The sequence below is a fragment of the Nannobrachium achirus genome (assembly GCF_963921795.1).
Source record: "Nannobrachium achirus genome assembly, chromosome: 8".
In the NCBI taxonomy this organism is placed as follows: Eukaryota; Metazoa; Chordata; class Actinopteri; order Myctophiformes; family Myctophidae; genus Nannobrachium; species Nannobrachium achirus.
In genome coordinates this window covers 2538331-2544518 of record NC_137817.1, presented here as the reverse complement: position 1 = coordinate 2544518, position 6188 = coordinate 2538331, and the positions used below count along the sequence as shown (strand labels likewise).

The 6188-nt window shown below is 42.3% G+C and overlaps 1 long non-coding RNA gene across 1 annotated transcript; it reads left to right on the top strand.

The window, feature by feature from the left end:
• The first annotated feature begins 453 nt into the window (after window positions 1-453).
• Window positions 454-4931, top strand: LOC308289749. Its single transcript, XR_013962258.1, has 3 exons — window positions 454-542; window positions 3877-3950; window positions 4403-4931. It is a non-coding gene; the product is annotated as an uncharacterized lncRNA (long non-coding RNA).
• The last annotated feature ends 1257 nt before the right edge of the window (window positions 4932-6188 follow it).

Genomic DNA, 6188 nt, shown 5'->3' with positions numbered 1-6188 from the left:
ACCCCTCACCCCGCAAGTTGAACCACATGACCACTTTTTTTTATGGTCATATTTTTATGGTCCTTTGTCATAGACACTTACTTATAATTTCAAATGATAGCAGACATCCTGAAATATGTCCAGATGTTTTGAATTTACTGCCATTTCACTTCTTCTTACTTCCAGGGCAACATAAGCATGAAGTGGTTCATCTTACCCCGTTCTCCCCTATTTATTTAAAATAATACTAATATAATATTTATTTAAGGCTGAAGATCGTATAGGTTAAAAATGCCTATTGAAAAAAGAAAGGTCATTCGTAAAATCAAAGTCCTAAAATGTTGTAATGTGTAATGAATACAAACCTCTGTGTGTGCGTGCGTGCGTGCGTGCGTGCGTGCGTGTGTGTGTGTGTGCAGGCTGTGATAACTGCATTGACATGCATCCTAAGGCCCTGGCCAGCATCTCCATCGCAGACGTTGTGGCCACGGCTCTGATTGGCTGGGCCGTCTACCTCATCATGACCAGAGCCAACGCTGGAGGACACGCCTCCGACAAGAAAAGTACTGTCTGTCTGTCTGTCTGTCTGTCTGTCTGTCTGTCTGCCTGCCTGCCTGCCTGCCTGCCTGCCTGTCTGTCTGTCTGTCTGCCTGCCTGTCTGTCTGTCTGTCTGTCTGAGTCTGTCTGTCTGTCTGTCTGACTGTCTGTCTGTCTGTCTGTCTGTCTGTCTGCCTGCCTGCCTGCCTGTCTGTCTGCCCGCCCGCCCGCCCGCCCGTCCGTCCGTCCGTCCGCCCGCCCGCCCGCCCGCTTGCCTGCCTGCCTGTCTGTCTGTCTGTCTGTCTGTCTGCCTGTCTGTCTGCCTGCCTGCCTGTCTGCCTGCCTGCCTGTCTGTCTGCCTGCCTGCCTGCCTGCCTGCCTGCCTGCCTGTCTGTCTGTCTGTCTGTCTGCCTGCCTGCCTGCTTGCCTGCCTGTCTGTCTGTCTGTCTGTCTGCCTGCCTGCCTGCCTGCCTGCCTGCCTGCCTGCCTGCCCGTCCGTCCGTCCGTCCGTACTGCCTGCCTGCCTGCCTGCCTGTCTGTCTGTCTGTCTGTCTGTCTGTCTAGTCTGGGATCACTTCACTTTCCGAAGTTTGATCCGGTCGGGAGAGGAAACCACTTTACGTCATGTTGTAGTACTCAAAGGACTACAGTTTGCCGGAACTATGAAACCGGTTTCAGTTTTAACCCAAAATATTCCCCTGCGCTCAAGGACATACTTTTAGGGCCTACCTAATAAACTCCTTGATGCGGCGTAGCCGCGTAGTTTTGCTTTTGAAAAATTGTTTGGGATATGCATCTTTTAGTCCAACTCGTAGCGACTGGCAAGACTACACTAGGCTACTCGAGCATTTTGATAGGGATTGGGGAAACAAACGGAGGGAACCAAAACAAAGCGACGCAACATCTTCGGCTTGTGGTTTCCGCCTAGACCGGATCAAACCGCCCGTTGTTAACGATCACCAGGCTTTCCCTCAGAAAGCCTGGTGGGCGAGGTTACTGTCTGTCTGTCTGTCTGTCTGTCTGTCTGTCTGTCTGTCGTCCTGTGTTGACAGTATTCATTTAGCGAATACGAAGTCCTTTAAGCCAAGCAGTCGCCTCCTGCTGTGAGGGTGAATAATCCTCCTTTCAGCTTTTGGAGAGGGCAAACTTGTTCTAACTGTGTGCCAAATTTCATGCTTCTTTCATAAAGTGCACGATTACATCAAAATACTGCCCGAAACGCCTGGACTAATAGTCCAGGGGTTCCCAAACTGTTTTGTCTCAGGGCACCCTATGAATATGTTCTTACATTATAATTTTAACTCCCAGCACCTTATATTTATCCTCGTTGTCGAGTGGTAACCTTCGTTTTATATTTATCATCTATAAAATGTACTAAATGCGAGGCTTTGTGTGCTTGTAGATCGTCTGTTTTCACTAGTGTTCTGCACCAGTCTTGTATGATTAAGCAGGGCCTTGCTTTACCAAAACACGTACACATTTGAAACTTGGAGATACGAGGTTTCTGCCCGACAGTGACGATATTTTAGTGATTATGTTGCGAGGAAAAGGTTGAGATAATAGCCATTTTGGTTAGAACTGACTGAGTGTCCAAATAAATTCTAAATATTGTCAAATGATCTCGCGGCACCCCTGGACTGCCGTCGCGGCACCCCAGGGTGCCCCGACACCCACTTTGAAAACCCCTGCCATAGTCTGCTCCTCTCCACAACCGCATTAGAAAAATGGCCAGGGTCAGTTAATAAAATTACAACATAAACGATACTTGATAACTTCTGTCTTTCATTGGCGCCTTGCCTTGTCCATCTGAACAACTCAGGGGCGTCAATTGGGTATGGCAGGGGTATGCAGCTGCCATACCCTGGGTCCAGGGGGGAAAATAAAAGTTACCTTTAAATATAAATCCATGAACGTCTCTTTGTCTATCTGAGCTGTTTATTATGTTGTTAAATTACAGTAAAATAACTACAAATGCAAAATGGCCACTTGAACAAGGTATTATAATTATATTCTCCACAAAATGGTATATTCCCAGGTTCCGCAGGTCAGCTGCACAGGTGCAATGCATTATTGTTAATTGTGGCACGTTTACTAACATGCCAAGTTTAGCTGCACTTGAACAACCGTTCCAGGCTGCCATATCCAGCCCAAGAAACCGTAGAAACCTGTGTAAAAAAAATGTTTTTTCAGACATGTAGATCTGCTATTTTCTCAATAGAACCGTGTTATACAAAATGTAATGCCTCTTCTCCATGAGGACTCCCATCTTTGCCATACCCTAGCTTTTGCTGAACTGACGCCACTGGAACAACTGACAATGTTCTCTGGCCAATGAAACATAGTGGTGTTGAATTAGCATGAGATGGTAAAATGACAGTCAAAGCATCCGTCCATTTTGGGTTAAAGTGCAGGTTCTCTGCATCAACTTTTCGGCTCTTGCTGACTGAGGCTCATCTTTGCTGCTGCTCTGAACGAATGCACACAGTTTTCTAGATGGATGTGGAGCAGTGGGTCTCAGATGTTTTCTAGATGGATGTGGAGCAGTGGGTCTCAGATGTTTTCTAGATGGATGTGGAGCAGTGGGTCTCAGGTGTTTTCTAGATGGATGTGGAGCAGTGGGTCTCAGATGTTTTCTAGATGGATGTGGAGCAGTGGGTCTCAGATGTTTTCTAGATGGATGTGGAGCAGTGGGTCTCAGATGTTTTCTAGATGGATGTGGAGCAGTGTGTCTCAGATGTTTTCTAGATGGATGTGGAGCAGTGGGTCTCAGGTGTTTTCTAGATGGATGTGGAGCAGTGGGTCTCAGATGTTTTCTAGATGGATGTGGAGCAGTGGGTCTCAGATGTTTTCTAGATGGATGTGGAGCAGTGGGTCTCAGATGTTTTCTAGATGGATGTGGAGCAGTGGGTCTCAGATGTTTTCTAGATGGAGGTGGAGCAGTGGGTCTCAGATGTTTTCTAGATGGATGTGGAGCAGTGGGTCTCAGATGTTTTCTAGATGGAGGTGGAGCAGTGGGTCTCAGATGTTTTCTAGATGGATGTGGAGCAGTGGGTCTCAGATGTTTTCTAGATGGATGTGGAGCAGTGGGTCTCAGATGTTTTCTAGATGGATGTGGAGCAGTGGGTCTCAGATGTTTTCTAGATGGAGGTGGAGCAGTGGGTCTCAGATGTTTTCTAGATGGATGTGGAGCAGTGGGTCTCAGATGTTTTCTAGATGGATGTGGAGCAGTGGGTCTCAGATGTTTTCTAGATGGATGTGGAGCAGTGGGTCTCAGATGTTTTCTAGATGGATGTGGAGCAGTGGGTCTCAGATGTCTCATGTCTGCATGTGTTGACAGTGTCTGGTGTCTTCTCACCGTAGGTTCAGATAAAAAACGTCTCATTCCAAACAACAACAACAACAGGGGCCGCGGCAACGCAGATGACACGTACCAGGTGATTTACAGAACTCATATTTCAGAAAACATATTTCATCACTTAATAATCTACAGTACAACTCATAACACATTTAATCACGTCTTTATAATCACCCTGTATTATATCTTCAACAAAAATAAAACTATTTATAAAAACAACCTGTTGTGAGCTTGTACTTCTTTTATTTTAACTATTTTTGGCTAATTTTGGAAATTATCTGAAAGTATTTTTTGCAAAGTATGTTGAAGATTTTGGAAAGTTTTTTGTGCCTTTAATGAAAAATAGTGAGGACAGCTTGAAATCTGGTCGACAGTATGGTTAATAACGTACAATTGTTTTCCTCCTTTTCTTTCTTTCTTTCGTTCTTTCTTTCTTTCTTTCTTTCTTTCTTTCTTTCTTTCTTTCTTTCTTTCTTTTTTCTTTCTTTCTTTCTTTCTTTCTTTCTTTCTTTCTTTCTTTCTCTCTCTCAGGCTCTCAGACCACATGACACAGACGTGTACAACGTCCTCCAGGGCGGGAACAGGCGGTAGAGGAGATCACATGACTGTCTCTCTGGGACATGATTGGTCCAGTGGGAGCGTCCCCATCGGTGCGTCGCTGAAACGTGTCCCCAGGCTAAAGCAGAACCTGTGATGGTTCGTTAATCAAAGGTTCCTGGTGTCAGCATTACTTGTAGAAAGTATTGGAAGAAGTGTATATATACGTAAATGTAGAATTATTGTAAAAGGTGTGGTATAAAATGAATTACACATAGCTGAATTATAGAATAGGTGTTTCTTTGTATTGATAATTATAGAATAATCTGCAAAGTACACTTTCAATCCTTCCTTACTTGATAAGACATTCATAGATTGGCAGAAAACAGGCATTAAATCTATCCGAGGTGTAAAACCAAGATGGTGTGTTTTCCTCATTTGAGTGTCTTTGCAGTAAATGTAATCTTACCAGAAGCAAATGCCTTTGGCTTTTCTGCAAGTCTGTGAATTTGCACTCAAAACTCTGCCCTATTTTCCAGGCCTAGAGGCCTACCTCAATGTATTGTACTGTAAGTTAGTAAGTAAGTAAGTAAGTAAGTAAGTAAGTAAGTAAGAAAGACACTTTTCTTGCCAGACACTTACCTTTACGTACATGGAAAGATGCACACTTACCACACCTTTACTCAATGGATCAAAGACATGTTGTGCTTTCTTCAGGTGACTTACATACAATGGAAGGCCAGAAATAACCATGCGCAATTCATACACTCGGTGCCGCGCTGTGAGCTTGTATATCTGCTATTTTATTAATAGTTTAATGCACAAAATAATGGTTAAAGTGGTTCAAATCTAAAGTGACACAGATTTGCGTTGAGGTCTGAATGTTAAGAACGAACAAACAAACCGTTAGAACATGAAGATGAGAGGTTTCTGTTCTACAGGCAGTGATAATATTAATATCCAGTTGCTGTTGTTTCCATAGACCTCTCTTGTATGTTGTTATTTTTATGATCACTGTGTTTGGGTTTCTTGTCTTGCTTCCATACAGTACATAGTGTGTCACTGATTGAATCATACATTGTATCTATAATTGAACATTCTGTTAGGGATATTTCACTTTCAAATAAAAATAAACATTAAAGGAGTAGTCCACCCCCAGTTTCCTATTGATTAGTCACACCATGGAGAGATTGGAGACTTGAGTTCAATAATATCTTAATTGTATTTGTCGCATTTGTCTCAAGACAATAATTTTATTACAAAAAATGTACACCTGTTGATTAAATCAATCAATCAATCATGTGTGAAAAAGTAATGGAAAAAAATCACACACCCCTCACACATTAGAATGTCCTAATCAATGTTTATTTTATTTGAAAGTGAAATATCCCTTGTATTTTCTCCACACACTCTATTTTGGGAAATCTTAATTTAATGTTTTGTGTTTATTTCAAATCTTTTAAAAACATTTTACATTTAAACATGCAATGCATTGTGAGCTTGTAGATAAAATATTCTTGTTATTTGACTTTCAATGAAATATATAGGGTTTATGATGTTATTTTATATAATATTTTACAAATCAATCTTTACTGTTACAACGTCAGTTGTTCTGTACTGTACTTCGGCATTTATTGCTTTTATGACTGGTTATTTTGTGTCTATATTTAATGTCATTAATGATACAGTTCCTCTCATTAGCTGATGATGTTCTGTGTTTGTTTCTTTTAATATGAGAGTTGTTGCATCATCTGATAGAATGATGTGAATGATGTTTGTT